The sequence below is a fragment of the Canis lupus genome, chromosome 34, assembly GCF_048164855.1.
Source record: "Canis lupus baileyi chromosome 34, mCanLup2.hap1, whole genome shotgun sequence".
Lineage (NCBI taxonomy): Eukaryota > Metazoa > Chordata > Mammalia > Carnivora > Canidae > Canis > Canis lupus.
The window spans coordinates 28248931-28266036 of record NC_132871.1 but is presented as its reverse complement, the minus strand read 5'-3'; the positions used below and the strand labels follow the sequence as shown (position 1 = coordinate 28266036).

The following is a 17106-nucleotide window of genomic DNA, read 5'->3' as shown; positions in this document are numbered from 1 at the left end:
GACCCAAGCTGCTCCCACCTACCCAGGTGTGGACGTTAAGTCTCACCCTTTACTTTTCTCCAACTCTCACTTAGCTCGATTTAGTCATGAGAGTAAGTTCTAGCTAATAGGATTGGAGGGGAAATGATGTTTGTTTACAACTTTTGGCAGGTGTCCTAAAAGGAGGGAAATGTGCCTCTTCACACTACAGCCCAGGAAGGTAGGAAACGTCATTGTTTCCGGGGTTCATATGTCCAGCTAAAAGTCACAAGATTTATTATAGGAAGGTGAACAGCAGTCTGTGGCACATGCATAGAAAACATTTTTTCAGGGACGTCTGGGTGGCCCAGCGGTTGAGCGCCTGCCTTTGGCCCAGGGCGTGATCCTGGAGTCCTGGGATCGAGTCCTGCATCAGGCTCCCTGCAGGGAGCCTGCTTCTCCCTCTGCCTGTGTCTCTGCCTCTCTCTCATGAATAAATAAATAAATAAAATCTTAAAAAAAAAGAAAACATTTATTCAGCCTAGGGATATAAATTGAAGGGTGAGATAAGCTTGGTTTGACTTCTGCTTTCAACATCTGTACCTATGTGAACGTGGGCAAATTAAAGTGTTCTGGTTTGTTTCTTCCTTCAGTACTCCATGCAAAATTCCCTTGCAGAATTCATCAGGTTTTATTGCAATTGATATTTGTGTTCCCCTGTGCTTAGGTTAGCTCCCAGCACACAGTTTCGCTCCCTATTCTCGTAACAGTTATTAGAGAGAGTAGATTCCCTATCGGTGTGACAACTGTTTGCTCCTTTCCTCTATATTCATTGCTTTCATCCATTTTCCCTCTTTTGGGTACCATTTTTTTTTTCTTTTCAGATTAGTTATACAGTCTGCATGTGCACACACTGGCACATTAATCCCATTCCTCTGTTAACACATTCCATTCCCTTTTGTACCTCCATTTTCAAAAACTTTATTGAGGCATAATTTACATATCATAAAATTTACACATTTTAACTGTACAATTAAGTAATTTTTGGTAATTTTACTGAGTTGTGTAACCATCATCATAATCCGATTTTAGCTTTTAGAGCATCTTTGTTACCCCAGTAGAATCCCTTATTTAAGAAAAAAAAAAATCTCCTTTTAAGAAAAAAAAAAAAAAAGAGTTTCCCACTTGAAATTGTAAGCCAGAATGTATTATATGCCTACTGAGAATGTAGTGACTGCTAGTACTGTGGAGAATTCATATAGAATAATATACAATACCTAATCTCAGAGAATGAGCTGGTTGGCAAAATAAGGCCTCCGAGAACACCATAAGAAAATATGTATCCTATTTTCAGCTTTTGTGAATAGGCCAGTACCATAAGACTATAAAACCTATCATAAATAGATCATCTGAATTTGGAAAAATCTTTTAGGCCCCATATAGATATGTTTTTCTCCTTCCAGTCTTAAAACATCCTTTCTTAAACTGACTGACCATTGATAGTTTCCAGAAGTATGGGCTTTTTCTAACATCTCTTCTGTAAATGTCATCTTAAATATGTACCTCCTTCTGTTTCCATCTATTTGTAACCAGAATCTAAATTATAGAATTTGCATCTTTCCAAGTAGGATCTAACTTACTGTTCAATAAATACTTCTAATTCTAAATGCAAGTTATGATCGCTGTAATTTTTCACTTTGGGATACTTACCGAAAAGAGTACTGTTTATTAACTTTCTCTGAATTAAATATAACCAGTAGCTTTTTTGGCCCTCAGGTTATTATTAACGATAATTAACTGTGGTGATGAAGGATTACTAATAGTTATGATCCTGAGGAGTAACACAATATATTTCAAAGCTCTCTCTGTTCCTTTAGGTGTTGAGAAAAGCAATCCAGTCTTTTTTTCACCCAGGAAGACACAAGCACTGGGCATTCCCAGGTGCCAAGAGCAGATTACTCTCCTCCCACCCCTTTCCTATTCTCTTCTCAAGCTTCTCTAATGTGTAGCAAAGCAGCAGAGACACTCACCTAGCGGAGATGGGATATATGAGGTTAAGAAATGCTTCTTTTTAGCACTTGAACACCTGCCTTCACCAGTTTTATTTTAGATGAAGGGAAATAGAGAAGTTGGAATGAGTCAGCTTCTTTTCATCCTCTAGCAACACCAATTCCCAAGCTCTGGAGTCCTCTGCTTTCAGTGTTATGACTGGCTTTGCTGCCCATACAACATGGTGGAGAACCTGAGAAAGGATGCACTCCAGTGCTGTGGTCTCAACTTTGGCTGCATATAGGGCCGCTTAGGAAGCCTTTAAAAATCTTATGCCAAGAATAGGGCAGAATGGTTAAATCGGTATATTTGGAAATGGGGTTTAAGTATCAAAAATTTTTTTTCTAAAGCTTGCCAAGTACTTCCAATATGCAGCCAAGATCAAGAACCACTGGGTTAGTAATAGACCTCTCTTGTTTTTTTCCTCCAGTTTTATTGAGATAAAATTGATATATAGCATTGTATTAATTTAAGGTGTACAATATAATGATTTGGTGTATGTACAGACTGCAAAGCGATTAAAAGAGTAGGTTTAGTTAAACACCATCACTGGACACCTCTTGTTGACATGTGAACAGACCTCAAGCCGCAGGCCCCAGGCTTAGCTGCACATTACAATTACCTGGGATTTTAAAAAGATATTGATGCCTGGACCCACTCCTAGAGATTCTGATTTAGTTGGTTTGGGATTGGGCTCTAGCAAGCATCAGCATTCTTCAAAGCCTCTGCCAGTAATTCTAATGTGTAGTCAGGAGTAAGAACTGCTGCCTGGACTGGGAATAAACATCTTCGCTCATGTCTGAGGGAAACCTGCTCTGTACCTGGTGGCCAGAGTGCCACGAGCCAAAGCAAGAGTGTGAAAGGGAAGGTGTAAGCACAGCCAGAGATGAAAGTCACCTGCTTCAAAGTGGGGGCCTGTGGTCAGTCCTTGGGAATGATGTGTGTGTGAGAGAGAGAGAGAGACCAAGGGAGACTGAGAAGGGGAAATTTGTCTCCAACCAAGAGAAACAGGAGGGTAGAAGATAGAACTGAGTTTTTTTAGACTCTGTAATTGTGGACATTTGGCCAGGCTCTCTTCATCTGTGAGCAAAGTTGGTGCAGTTTTATTTGCATAAAGATAGATGTGATCCAAGTTTCCTGAAAAGACCCCTTCATTCCAAAGTGTGCCTCCTATTCACCTTTCCCATCAACCGCCGTGGCCGAAAAAAGCCCAGCAAGTTAGAGCCTTTCTTTTAGGTTAAGCCAGGCCAGTAAATCAACTTTATACCCTCCATTGGCTTTAGAGCTTCTTTCTTCTTCCTTCTTTCTTCTTCCTTCTTCTTCTTTTCTTCTTCTTTCTTCTTTCTTCTTCTTTTTTCTTCTTCTTCTTCTTCCTCCTTAAATCATATGCACTTATTTAGGCCTTGGAAGGTAGAAAATGAGTAAGGGTTTAAAAAGAGCCTTCTCTGAGCCTAGCTCTGAAATATCAGAGTTGCCCCAGAGAGAAGGGAGTTGTCCCACACGAGGAGTTCCCTCAGGTGATGGAGAAATAAGCCCCAACCTGAGGCCCGGGACAAAAGAGGCGAGGTCACTGGAGGCCAGTGTCCTTCCTTTACAATGAACCACATGCTACAGTCGCAGTTTGCCCTGGTGAAAACCTTGGGAGGGAAGACACGGTTTGGAAATGTTCTGGCTTGGGGCAGAGCTCCTAATGGCTGTCCACTGACGTGGTTTGTTTTGTGGGGTTTTTTTTGGACATTCTGTATTATTATATTAGATCAGCATGTGGCTTGTTCTAGTTAAAAACAAAATCTGATTATGAGCCATTATTTGTTTAAATTACTGTAAGCAAACGGAGTAACTTACTTATTTTTAATCTCAGAGTTGATTATGAAGCTTGTGGTTCACTCAGAATTATTTTGAAACCTGCGCTCCCCGCTCGGCCCGGGCCGGTGACCGGCCGCTCCCCGCATCGTACGAGAGGCTCGGCTGCAACCGCAGGGAGCCGAGCCCGGGCCTCCGCGCTGCCGGGCGGGGGCGGGGGCGGGGGCGGTGCCCCGGCCCCGCAGACCCCACGCCCCCGCTCGGGTGCGGCCGCCGGCCGGGGTGTGGGCGGCCCCGGAGGGGAGGGGAGGGGAGGGGAGGGGGGCCCGCCCCCGCCCCCGCCCCCCGACGCGGAGAGCAGTTGCCGAGGCCCAGGCCGGGGGTCGGGGTGCGGCCCTGGGGGGGGGGCGGGGGCGGCGCAGGGGCCGGGCCGGGGCCGCACTGTAATATCAAACCCGGAGGAAACTCCGCCCTGGACAGGCTCCCCGCCCCGACTTTGGCATCGTTTATGTAGACTTAACGTGCAGGGACGGTGGCAGCGTCCGTTTTTTCAGTTTGGTCCCCGTGGAAGAGAGCACGGAGCAGAGTCCCCCGCCCCCCCCCCCGTCCAACAGGTGGCTGCCGGCGCTGCCCTACCCGGACGATGGGGCTTGGGGGCAGGTCGTTCACCTGGAGCCGAGTGCGCACGGGGGGCCCCCAACTCCCCGCCTCGGCAGCAGGCCTCGCGGGGGCCCGGTCGGGAATGCGGGGGGCGGGGGGGACGGGCGCAGGCGGGCCAGGCCCCCGCGGGATCCCCCCGCGATGCGCGCGACCGCCCCCTCCCCGGCCCCGGGCACTAAGCGCCCCCGCCCCCCTCCCCCGGCAGGGCGCCCCGTGCCCTCCCCTCCCCCTCCCCCCTCCCCCCACCCGGCAGGGCGCCCCGTGCCCTCCCCTCCCCCTCCCCCCACCCGGCTGGGCGCCCCCTGTCCCCCCCCCAGCGGGCCCGCGGGGCCGGCGGCCGTGCTCCGGGGCTCGTCCCGCCCGGGCCCGGGCCTCCGGCTGCGGCGGGCCCCGAGGGCAGGGCCGCGGGCCGGGACGAGAGGCGGCGGGCAGACACGTGCGGCCCGGCCGTCGCCCGGGTTCAGTCCGGGCCGAGGCGCGAGCGGCGGCTGCGGGGCGGGATGACTGCCTTTCCCAGAAAAGCGCTCCGCGGCCGGGGGATGTAGCTCAGTGGTAGAGCGCGCGCTTCGCATGTGTGAGGTCCCGGGTTCAATCCCCGGCATCTCCAGGCAGCCGGCCTCGCTTTTGCTTTTTTCTGTTACGGACGCACGTTTCTTTCGCTCCCGGTTTCGCGCCCAAGGACGGTGTCTAAAAGGGAGACCGAGGAAACGGCGAAGCTCGGGGACACAGCCTTTTCGGTCGTTCCAAGCAAAAGTGAAACCGGAACCCCCTTGGTTCCTCATTCCTCCTTTTTCCTCATTTGCATAAAAGCAGCGCCTGGCCGTCCTCACTGACTTGTGCCCTGGGGCCTAAGCCTCCGGGCCGGGAAGAAAAAGCTGCATTGGCCGGGAATCGAACCCGGGCCTCCCGCGTGGCAGGCGAGAATTCTACCACTGAACCACCAATGCGCCGGCGGCAGCCGCCGTCCGCGCCCGGCAGCAGAGCCCGTCCCCACGGCTGAGCCCGTCCCCGCGGCTGAGCCCGTCCCCGCGGCTGAGCCCCTCCCCGCGGCTGAGCCCCTCCCGGCGGCGCCCCCTCCGCGCTCCGTGGCGGTGCGGGCGCCGTCGGGGCGCCGATGCCTGCAAGCGAGCGCTCAGCAGGAGACCCTGGAGGACGGGGACACCGGCAGGGACCCCCCGGGCGCGGCCCTCGCGGAGGCGGCCCACCGAGTCTGCGACGTGCCCACAGGCTTGCGCGCTTACCCGCTGGGTCCTCCGCCGCGCGACGGGACCCCTCCCGGGCTCAGGGCCCCCGACGATGGGGTCCTCGGCAGGCCCGGGGGGTGGGGTCAGGGAGCTGTGGCAGGGACTCGGACCCCGGCCCATATTGCAAGGGTAAATTAGAAGGCGTGCCCTGCGACAGCCGCGATGCTATCCGGAGGACCTGAATTTCCCAAACCGCCCCTTCCTTCATTGTGAAGGACTTGATCATGGGACCCCTTTCAACTCTAACAGTATGACTCGGAGCCTCTGCCCTTAATCTCCAGAGAAAGGAAAATTGCAGACCTTGCCACAAAGATAGATGAGGGAGAAAAACTAAAATGAAGGAAATGCATTTATAGAAATGAACCTAAGTGTGAGAAGGCTCTGGATTTAATTTTTTTTTTAATTTTTATTTATTTATGATAGTCACAGAGAGAGAGAGAGAGGCAGAGACACAGGCAGAGGGAGAAGCAGGCTCCATGCAGGCTCCATGCACCAGGAGGCTCTGGATTTAAACATCATTTGCCCTTTATCCGTGAGAGGGAAATTCCCAATAATTTGCAGGATCTTTGATGTCCAAAGAAGACTGAAGGGTGAGGAAAGCCGTATGAGAGTAAACAACCAGCAGCGACTAGGTGCTGGGCTTTGTAAGGACATTGCGGGTGGACTTGAACCCACTGAGGTACCTCGTACAACTACCTCCACTTAACAACTGAGGGAACTGAGGCCCTTAGAGGCAAGATTAGAACACACGTAGTGTCAAGCAATCTCTGGTTGCTTAGCCACAGCCCTGTTTTGCCTAGAAAAGAATAAATCACTGTGTACTGCACCCAGGAATACTGCACGTAGCTCAGGACATTATATATGAAAAACAGTAGAGTGGAGTTACAGAAAACGATAAAAGGCTAAAGAATAATGTAAGAACTTCTACAGTAAGATTTATTTTTAAGGACTTTTTAGTTTGTGAATATGCAGCAGAATTTAAAGACAAATACCTTATTAAATTATTAAGGCATAATGATGTGAAGAGACCAGGGAATTTGTAAATTGAAACTGCAATCCTAAGTAACCCGTGGAAGAACAAGGTCAAATCATTTTACCTCTCAGAACTTCAGTTCTTTAAAATGAGAGAACTGGAGAGAGAGGTGGTTTTCAAATTGCATTCTGAAGGGCTCTAAGTTTTCAGAAGAGCCTCAGGGCCATTGGCTGGTGGGGCCCTGCCTTCTTTGCCCAGGCCCCTAACTTCCACCAGGCCATTTATTTACTTTTTTTTTTTGAGGGATTATAAGTCTAATTAAAAAAAAAAAAAAAAAAAACAACTTTGAAACGCCCTGTACTACATGACCTAAGTTCCTTCAAACTCCAAAATATGATTCAAAATTTAAAACAGTCTAGAAGTCCCTCAGCCCAAGAAACACTACCAAAAATTTAAACAGGTAGAAGGGATCAAATAAGTAGGGCCTAATGGCAAACCATTTTAGTGGCCTGTCAAAGGCCGTTCTACATTTTTCTTACTGCAAGTCCACGAGTCTACCAGAGTCAAATGTGGTTTGCTAAGCCAGTTATCTCGTGTCCTTTCCAGAGATTGGTCGAGGATGGGTTTTGTGACACTTCTTGCCAAAGAGAAGGCGGTATAGACAGCTAGAGGCTTCTGGGAAAGAGGGTATGCGAGATCCCTTTTGCCTTTTGTTTCCTGCTCTTAACATTGACATGAGGTCATGTCAATGCTTGGAGCTGCCCCAGCCATTTTGTGACTTGAGAGACTGGGAGTGACCCAGAAGATAGAGACACTACACCATCCTAGAATTTTCTCCATCCAGACTTTTGGTTAAGTAAGGTAATTAAAGATCTTTATTGTTTAAGCCCCTTCGAGTTGGGCATTTTGTTGCACAGTCAAGAGCATTCTGGGGGGTGGGGGAGGGTGTCTGTTTAGCACTTCACTTATTTCTGATAGAATTCTGGTACAAGTCTTCTATTCTGTAGACAATTGGTACATTGAAATTTGGGTGAGATTGACTTTCTCTTTCATCTCTGTTTCTCTATCACAGTGATAGGTATGTGAAACCGATCTAGCCTTTTTTTTTTTTTTTTTTTGTCACTGTGTTTAATTTGGAGATGGACATGTGGCCATAGATGGGACAACTTTCCAGAACCCACCAGAACTTTCTTTCCGGAGCTGTAAGCAAAGACTGTCTTGCAGCTCAGGTGAGCAAACAGGTGGAATGTATAGCTAGGTTTGCTCTATCTTGCCTTCCAGGAAACAGAGAGAGAGAGAGAGAAACACACCCTCAATATAACATTGAGCCCCTAGAAGCAACCATGCCTAATTAGAACAAATTCTGGACCTTGTGTTTTTTGTGAGTCAGTAAGTTGTCTTTAGAAAATAAATTGTCTTTTTTTTTAAGACAGTTTAAGTAGCATTTATATTGCTTGCATCTAAACAAAAATTGAGAGAAACAATCTTACCCAAAACAGTAAATGTGGAGAACTCATTACTCTCGAATGTGATAGAACCTGAAAATATGGAAGTGTAAGAAAAATTCAAAGAAATGCATCTGTGGTAGATTTACAAGAAGACCATAAAATCCATGAAAAAGTTTGTAGACATATCTCTGGTTTGTTAGAATAAGGTTACTTTTGTAGCAAGGAAAGAAAAGCCACTGAAAATTTTTTGAGCAAGGGAAGGATCAAAGTATTTGACGGGGTCATCTAACAGCAACGTGCCAGAGGAGTGGAAACTGAAAGTCAGGAAATTCACTCGGGAGGTGCTTACAATGGAAGTGGAGAGGCAGGTCCCGAACCAGGAGGTCCCGAACCCGGAGGAAGACTCTAGCATGAGGTCCATGGCAAGGCGGCGGAGGGGAGAAAGCAATCTAGCTGCAGTGACTGGGAGGATGATGGCATCATGTAGGAAAGTCAGGAAGAAAAATGACTGGAAGGAAAAAGGTGGAGCATAGACTCGAGGTAAGTAGGGGGAGATGCCTCCTGGGCAGTTGACATCGAGATCTAGAGAAATCAAGGCTACCGAAGGGGGGCTGGAAGCCAACCGGGCAGACATGAAAACTAAGTGTGTGGAAGTGGAGGGAGCCACAGCAGAGCAGAGCTGAAGGCCAAGCCCGGAGAAGGGGTGTTTTTAGGGAGCGGTAGGAGTCGGGGAGCCCAAGGTAGAGAAGCCGGGGCGTGGGTTGTCGTGGAACCTCTTGCTAATACTGAGCAACACATCATGACAGATGCGGGCATCGCTGTGCTGCAGAGCCGCAGTGCGCGTGGATCCTGCTTCACGCCGAGATGCTGCGGCCGCAGTGAGCTCCTTATCCGTAAAGCCTGGACAGACCCCAGGATGGCCACCAGTGTCTTCTGGGGGGCGTCGGCCAGCACTGTGCCCCGCCTGCTGAGCATCCTTGCTCGAGGAGCGGCCCTACTGGGGCTGGCAGAGAGGAGAAAACGGGGAGTGCCATGGAATGTTCCACAGTCATTTCTCTTAGGACTCCCGTCACCGCGACAGCCCAGGGGGGCAGGCAGGACTTGCAGGTTGCATCAGAGCGCCTGGGATCACTTGCTCAGGGCTCAGTAGTCCGGGTTGGTGTTGGCTCGCCGTGGAAATGTGGCCAGGCTTGTATCATCCGAAGAAAACAAACCATTTAGAAACAGAAATAGTTCATATAATACGTAGCCACCAAAGCAAAGCTTTTTTTTTTTTTTTTAAACTTGTGAGTGATTGTATTGATTTAATACACACAGCTTATTTCTGTCCCAGGTTACAAACTAGCCCTGGGGAAATGGTGGAGCCAGTCATTTGGATTGCCCTTTACTGGCTGGGAATTAAATCATTACTTATTCCATTTTAGATTCACAAGTAGTACCCCAAGGCCTACTTTCCCAAGGATTAAAATCAAGGCATGGAAATGAAGAATCCAGGTGTAATTCTCAGATGCATGCAGATGTTGAGGATGCAGCAATTTTTCCAGGAAAGCTGTCACTGCAGAGTCATCCTGCTCGCGGTATGCTCGTTCCTAGTCCTCCAGCACGTCCAATTAGTCAACAAGTCTGACTTCCCCCTTTTAAAACAGCATCACATCTTGCTCTTCCTCGTAGGGCCATCCCTCCTGCCTCATGCACGTCCCTTATCAGCTCACTCCCGGGGTTACCTGGGAAACCCCTGCTTTCCTTTGCCATCCTTCCCTTGCCTCTGGTTGAACGTCCTCCCTCCCTCTCCTACTATTTCCCTTCCTCTTCTCCTCCTGTTTCTAATTTCCTTAATTTTTGAAAATTCAATCATTCCTTTATTGCCAGTTCAAAACCAAATCTGTTGCAAATTCATATAGAGTCTTCAGGGTGGAGGATATATGGGTCTGAATTCTTTGTCGTTCTCTCCACACCCATTACTGGCCCAGCTTATATTCACATACTCTTGGGCTGTGCCACTTGGCTACCTACAGCCTAACGGTGGAAATGGCCTTCTCCTCCCTTCCCTCTCTCTTTCCTCTCAGGTCATTTGGTCTTTTAAAATATGTAACTTTTCTCATAAGGAGCCCATGTGTATGGTGCAACATTCAAAAGGTGTAAGAGTATGCGTTAAAAAGCTTACCTTCATCCCACCGTCCATGTTTACACTCATTTCCTGGGTTCCATTTATTAGAGGCAAGCCACTGTCATCAGTTTCTTGCATTTCCATCCACAGATATCATATGTAGATACAAATATTGCACTTAGCTTTTATGCACAAATGCTCCACACCACATATACTGTTGTGCTCCTTGCCTTTTCTTTCTTTCTCTTTAAGATGATAGATACCAGAAACTTTTTCTTCTATACAAGTGAAGCTACCTCATTCTTTTTAATGGTTCTATGTTCATATCCAACTGCCCTTTACTGGCTAGGAATTAAAACATTACTTATTCCATCTCACAATCACCAATAGTGTCCCAAGGACAAGTTTTCTAAAGACTTAGAATCAAGGAATGGGAATGAAGAATCCAGCTTTAAGGCTAAGATGTATGAAGATGGTGAAAATGTCCATTGCATGAAGGTATGTCATTACCTTAAGCAGTTCCTCAGAAGAGGACATTTAATTTGTTTCTGATCTTTCACTAGTAGAAACAACACCGCAGTGAAGATCTTTGAACAAATGCCATTTGGCTCATTTATTCAATTATCTGCAGAATAAATTCCTAGAAGTGCGACTGCTAAGTCAAAGGGTGAGAGCATTTTAAATTTTAATACATATTAAGGCATTATTCCCAAGAGAGGTCTATATATATTTTTTAAACATTGTTTTCACTTTATCACTCTCGCTCACAAACTTAAGTGGATCCTAATTCAAACTACATTTTTTATACATTTCTAGATTCAGGGCGAGCATCATGGATGTGCAACCTGTACATTCACACAGGGTCTTGCACTTAGCTTAGCTGTTTCTTTGTTGTAATTCTTAATTTTTGAACAAGGGGCCCTGTGTTTTCATCTGGCGCTAAAAATGATGTAGCCAGTCCTAGCCAAATTCTGCAGATGCCCTACCTCCCAGGCCCATTTTAACTATTGCAGTCATATATTCTTGCTGCCCCTGTTATGCACAAAACACAGCATGCTCATTCCTCACGATGATGGCTCTGGTCAGGTTGCTTTCTCCACTCTGTACGTTTCCCCTAGTCTTTGTGCATCTTTCCAGGCAGAGTTTCAGCTTGAGCACCATTTGGGAATCCTTATCCAACTATTCTAACCAACTTGTATTTTCCTTTTTCTCTCTGACTCCAAAGGTCTGCCTGCCTCTTCCACCCTGCACTTTGCTGCTTATCAGTTCTGATTCTGTCCCTTCAAATCCCGTTAATAGCAGGAGAGTCCATTTATTTTATTTGGGCCTCAGTTTCCTTGGGTGCAAATGAAGTTATTGTTTTAGGTCATTGAGATTCTTCTCAGCATTAATCATCTGTGAACTTTTCATATTGCTTTGAAAGATGCTGAACTTAAGGTTGTAGACAAGATATACAAGTCTGACTAGGTGAAAACACACAGTTGAATTCTAAACGAGGTCATAGCAGAGTTAAAGGGCACTAGATTATAGAGTAATACATTTGGATCAAGAAGACATATTCTAATTAAATTTTTTAGGAGTTAAAGAAATTCAAGTTAAAAAAGGAGATATCTGGAGTGCCTGGCTGGCTTAGTTGGTAGAGAATGTGACTTTTGATCTCAGGGTGGTGAGTTCAAGCCCCAGGTTGGGTGTGGAGCCTATTTAAAAATAAATAAAATTAAATAAAAAATTTTTTTAGAAAATTTAAAAGGCACCTGAGTGGCTCAGTCATCTGCCTTTGGCTCAGGTCACGATCCCGGGGTCCTAGGATCAAGCCTCACATTGGGCTCCCTGCTGCGTGAGGAGTCTGCTTCTCTTTCTTCCTCTGTCCCTCCCCTTGCTCATGCTCATGCTCTTGCTCTCTATCTGAAATAAAATCTTTAAAAAATATTTTAAAAGGAGGTATCCCTTTAGACCCACTAGACAATATTTTAAGGCTGCACAATACTGAATGTGAGCGAACACATGGGAACATTTGACCCTGTGGGCATATGGGTGAAGGCAGCCATTTCAGAGGGCAGCTGGTGGGCACATTAGGTTTGCATATAAACCATGGACTAGTATGTCTGTCCATTTGGAAATACTTGTGTATAGGGATCCCTGGGTGGCGCAGCGGTTTGGCGCCTGCCTTTGGCCCAGGGTGCGATCCTGGAGACCCGGGATCGAATCCCACATCGGGCTCCCGGTGCATGGAGCCTGCTTCTCCCTCTGCCTGTGTCTCTGCCTCTCTCTCTCTCTCTCTGTGACTACCATAAATAAATTAAAAAAAAAAAGGAAATACTTGTGTATATAAATTCTTATGTAGGTCAAATAATTTCTTATTGAAGTCAAGAAAAAGACTTGGACTTACTATACCAGGATGCTCATTGCAGGATGTTCATTGGCTTCTAGGGAGGCCGAGGGACCAGGATAGGGATAAGGGGATAAAGTTGAATAAATATATACATAAAACAAAGAGGTATGGCTGCAATGATAATAGAATGTCATGAACAGAGAAGTATGATTAACTCAATTTTAGACAGATTAGTTTGTCCAACTCAAAAAATGATGAAAAGTAAAAGTAAAGCATACATGTTATAAAAATTCAAACAGCACAGAAAACTATAAAATCAGAAGTTAAATTCTTCTTCCAGTCTAGTGTATTTTTCTTCCTTGTTTCCTGGAATTAGTTCTTGAAGTTTTCAACCATTAATAATTTCTTGTTTAACCTGTCTCTTTCTACATCCATTTCAGCACAGCAGATCTGCCCTTGCTACAATAATGACAGAGTCCTCCATAGTAGAGAGACACAGCATAATTTAATCAATCTCTTATTGATGGGCTCTGTTTACTAGAATGTCTCTCATTTTCTTATTGATTTTTCAGAGTATTTGTGTATTAACAAACCTTACTTGTATTTTCCTTTTCTGAACTCCTACACTATTTCCTACACTATTTTGATAGTCCCTATCAAAATTTAGCTCAAATATCTACTATTTCCAGTTTTTACTGTTATTCATACCTTCCTAATACATTGCATTTGTGGTCAGGGCAGGGAAACTTGTATATGGTTATTTTGTTTGTTTTCATAATTGTGTTTCAGCAGCCCCTAACACAATATTGGATATAAAGTCAGTGTTCAAATTTTCTGATTGACATTGGGAATTGCATATGCAAAGTAACCTATCAAGAATCATTGATATAATGAGTAATAATTGATATTTTTTCAGTAGAAACTCCAAATGAGGTCTGGAAATACTTTAAAACATTCTCTCTCTCTCTCTCTTTTCTCCCTCCACCCCCTTTCTCTTTCTCATATCCTGGAAAAATAACACTGAGCATACTATCTTCAAACACTGCAAAATTACTTCAGAATTAGAATACATGTGAGTTTTGGTATAATTTATATATCAGATGTTATGTGTTGAATTGTTTTCCCCAAAATTCATATGTGGAAGTTCTAACCCCTGGTACCTGTGAATGTGACCCTTTTCTTAACTTATTTTTTTGAAATAGGGTCTATGAAGTTGATTGGGATGAGGTCATAAGGAGGGCACCAATTCCGTAAGGCTGAGTCCTGATAAAAAGGGAGAATTGGACACAGAAACAGACACACACACACACACACACACACACACACACACACACACGGAGAAAGAAGTCCATGTGAAGAGGAAGGCATGGATGGGGCAATGCTTCTACAAGCCAAGGAACACTAAAGATTGCTAGCAAACCTCCAGAAGCTAGGAAAGAGGCATAAAACAGATTCTCCCTCATAGCCCTCATACGGACAATCCTACCAAAACATTGATCTTGGACTTCTAACCTCCAAAACTGTGAGACAGTATATTTCTGTTGTTCAGGCCACACAATTTGTGGTACTTTGTTGCTGCAGTCTAACAAATGAAAACATCAGGTTATCAGGAAGAAGTAACTCAGTTAAAATAGTACAATATGAATTTTTTAACTTGGCAGAAACCAGTATATTTGTTTATAGTAATAACAGTAACTTAATTCTTAATATGAGTTCTTGCCTTAAATAGGCTCCTATGATTTAAACAACACAAAGCTAGACCAAACAGTGATCTGATATCAGAAAAGTCAAGGAACTACCCCACATGAACAGGTAGGAAAGAGAATTGAATTCCACAAATAAACTCTTCTACAAAAATAGCATCCTGGTTACCAGAGGTTTAATTTAGGGAAGCTTAGTAAAAGTATTTAAATAATTTAATTTAAGAAAGTACTAGTTTCTTAAAGAAATTAGTGTAGCTTCTCTAGGAAGACTCATAGATGACACAATTGACAACCCCTTTTTTTAGAGAGAACAGGAGCAGGCGTGGGGGGTGGGCAAAGGGAGAAGGAGAGAGAGAATCTCAAGCAGGCTCGCCACCCAGCAGGAGCGGCCATGGAGCATGGTCTCATAACCCTGAGATCACAACCCTGAGATCACAATCTGAGCAAAAATCAAGAGTCGGACCCTTAATCGACTGAGCCACCTAGGCACCCCAACAACCACTTTTTTTTGAGAATAGCTTTCCCTTTAGACAAGTTTTTAGAATAATTCCTAATCTAAATGTTTCTAGTTCTATTTTCATGATTATTTTAGGGGTTAGAAACATTAAATATAATTAATAGTCATGAAGGGTGGCAGAGATAGGCATAAAACAAGAAGGACACAGAGCTTTCAGGACAGAATGAAATTTGTTTTCGCTTTTAATCATGTAAATATCATTGCAAAATCTATACATTTGTCTTACGAAATGCTTTGCTTATTGATCATCTAGCTTTGAAAATTTTCTGATTTGCTCTTAAATGTACTGTGTCCATTTGTAAATATAACTCAGGCTCCCACATGCCTCTTCAGCTGTGCATACACATTCACGCACACTCACGCATACGCATATATTGCCTTTTTTTTCTCCCTAAAGGAAACATGAAAGATAAATCTACAGAGATGTGTGAGAATGAGGCAGGTAAGTAAGACATCCTTGAGTGTACATTTCTGTATAGCTTTGTATTTTGAACCATTTAAACATGTTCATATAACAATATTTAATAAGAAATAATGAGGAAAGCTGACCCTAAAATTTGAATGTGAACAGAAATCAGGGAGCCTAACTGTATATAAAACACAACCACACATGTATGAAAGAATTAATTCAAATAACATTCGAACAAGTACTTTGTATATTTTTTTGTGACATGTATTCTAAGGAAAAAAATGGCAAAACAAATCTTGAATTTTACATGGTAGATGCATCATGAAAAGTGGCATTTATGAAAAAAAAAAGAAAAAATAGTGCTATTGATAAATGAATTCTGAAACTCTTATATGTATTGTATGATAGTGCAAATGAGTAATATATCAATGTTCTGTGGTATTAAGTTTCTCACTTTGAAGAGGGAGATAAAAGCATAGATTGAGGGAATATGAGAAAAACTGTTACTGAATTTGAACTAGAGATCATCACTAAAAAATCATAGTTAAAGAAAAGTTTTCCCTTAATTTTGTCAATTGAAAGGGCATGAAAGCAATGGCACTTTAGTATCCAATGAGCATACCCCAGACCTTAGTGATGTATCCTGGTATTGTGGGGTGAGGTTAAGAGGGAGAAAGGCTCACCCCCAAAAAGCATTATGCTATTTTCCACATTTTTGTAAGGGCAATAATGTATGTAATTGTAGAGGGAGGACTGTATGATAAAAGGGATCATGAGACTGGTATCGTGGGGCAAGTGCACCCTCTGTCATTTACCAGCTATGTGAACCTTAGCAGGTTACTTAAGCTTTCTGCCTTAGTCATAAAATCTATTAAATAGGTATAACAATGGTTCTGACCTCGTTGGAGGAGGTACACTTAGCTAAAGTGTGCTGCTCTCTATTCCAGGGCAAGCATTCCCAACTCCTTTCCAGAGACACGTTTTTTTTGGGGGGGGGGGTTGTATGAATAGCATTGATAAACTTGCAGTTGGTTTTAGTTCTTCTCCTTCTTGTGCAGGACATCATTTTTGCTGCCTGTAACACATCTTCTTATTCGAATCCATTGGATGGCCAGACTGTTATTTCTAGGTTACACTGGAACATAGCATGTGTGCTGAATAATGTAAAGGGGCAAGCAAAGCCTCCCGGACCAAGGGTGAATTCTCTCCCCAAAATCTTTGTTTACTCACAACTAGAGAGTCTTCATGATAAAATACAGTGTAGGAGATCCTAGAAAGATCTAGTTTCCCTGTGTTCGAACTGGCCTACCCACTGTGTGCTCTGCTACTGCTGGCACCCCATAGACTCTTTGCTTCCAACAAATTCTGGCTTTCTTGTGTGTGTGTGTGTGTGTGTGTGTGTGTGTGTGTGTGTGTGGTGTATTCTGTTGTTTCCTCTTCCCTATGGCCCCCAGACTTGCTCTTAGAAAATATAAATTTCCCTGCTTCCTGCTACTCCCTTTTGTGGGTATTTATTTCCTTTAATACAGTGCTCCTGAGGCTCAGTTCAGCTCAGTCTCTAAGGGCCCAGTTTGGATGCCACTGGCCTAGAGAATAGGACTCAGACGATCCCTTATACAACTGTGTGTCCCCTCAGCCTTATGCAGAGTTAGTTTTCTTTATGCATGAATCGAACGGACAAATCCATCTTTTGAGTTGTTTGTAAATGCCTTGAGCTTTTCACACCCAGGATTGTGTTGTCCTAGAAGTGACATGCAACTGGGCAAAATATCTTAACAGAAACGGACAGATTTAACTTTGGGTGAACACTAAGAACCTGTAACACATTTGTCTTTATTTATTTTTTTTATTTACACTCACTTACTGCAAGGGGTTGTGTTGCAAAGCCATATACCATTTGACT

At 44.5% G+C, this 17106-nt stretch overlaps 2 non-coding genes across 2 annotated transcripts; one reads left to right on the top strand and one right to left on the bottom strand.

Annotated features, from left to right (window-relative positions):
* Positions 1 to 5005: 5005 nt before the first annotated feature.
* TRNAA-CGC (transfer RNA alanine (anticodon CGC)) lies at positions 5006 to 5077 on the top strand. Its single transcript has one exon. It is a non-coding gene; the product is annotated as a tRNA-Ala (tRNA).
* A 269-nt stretch (positions 5078 to 5346) lies between these two features.
* On the bottom strand, positions 5347 to 5417 carry TRNAG-GCC (transfer RNA glycine (anticodon GCC)). Its single transcript has one exon. It is a non-coding gene; the product is annotated as a tRNA-Gly (tRNA).
* Between the last annotated feature and the right edge of the window lie 11689 nt (positions 5418 to 17106).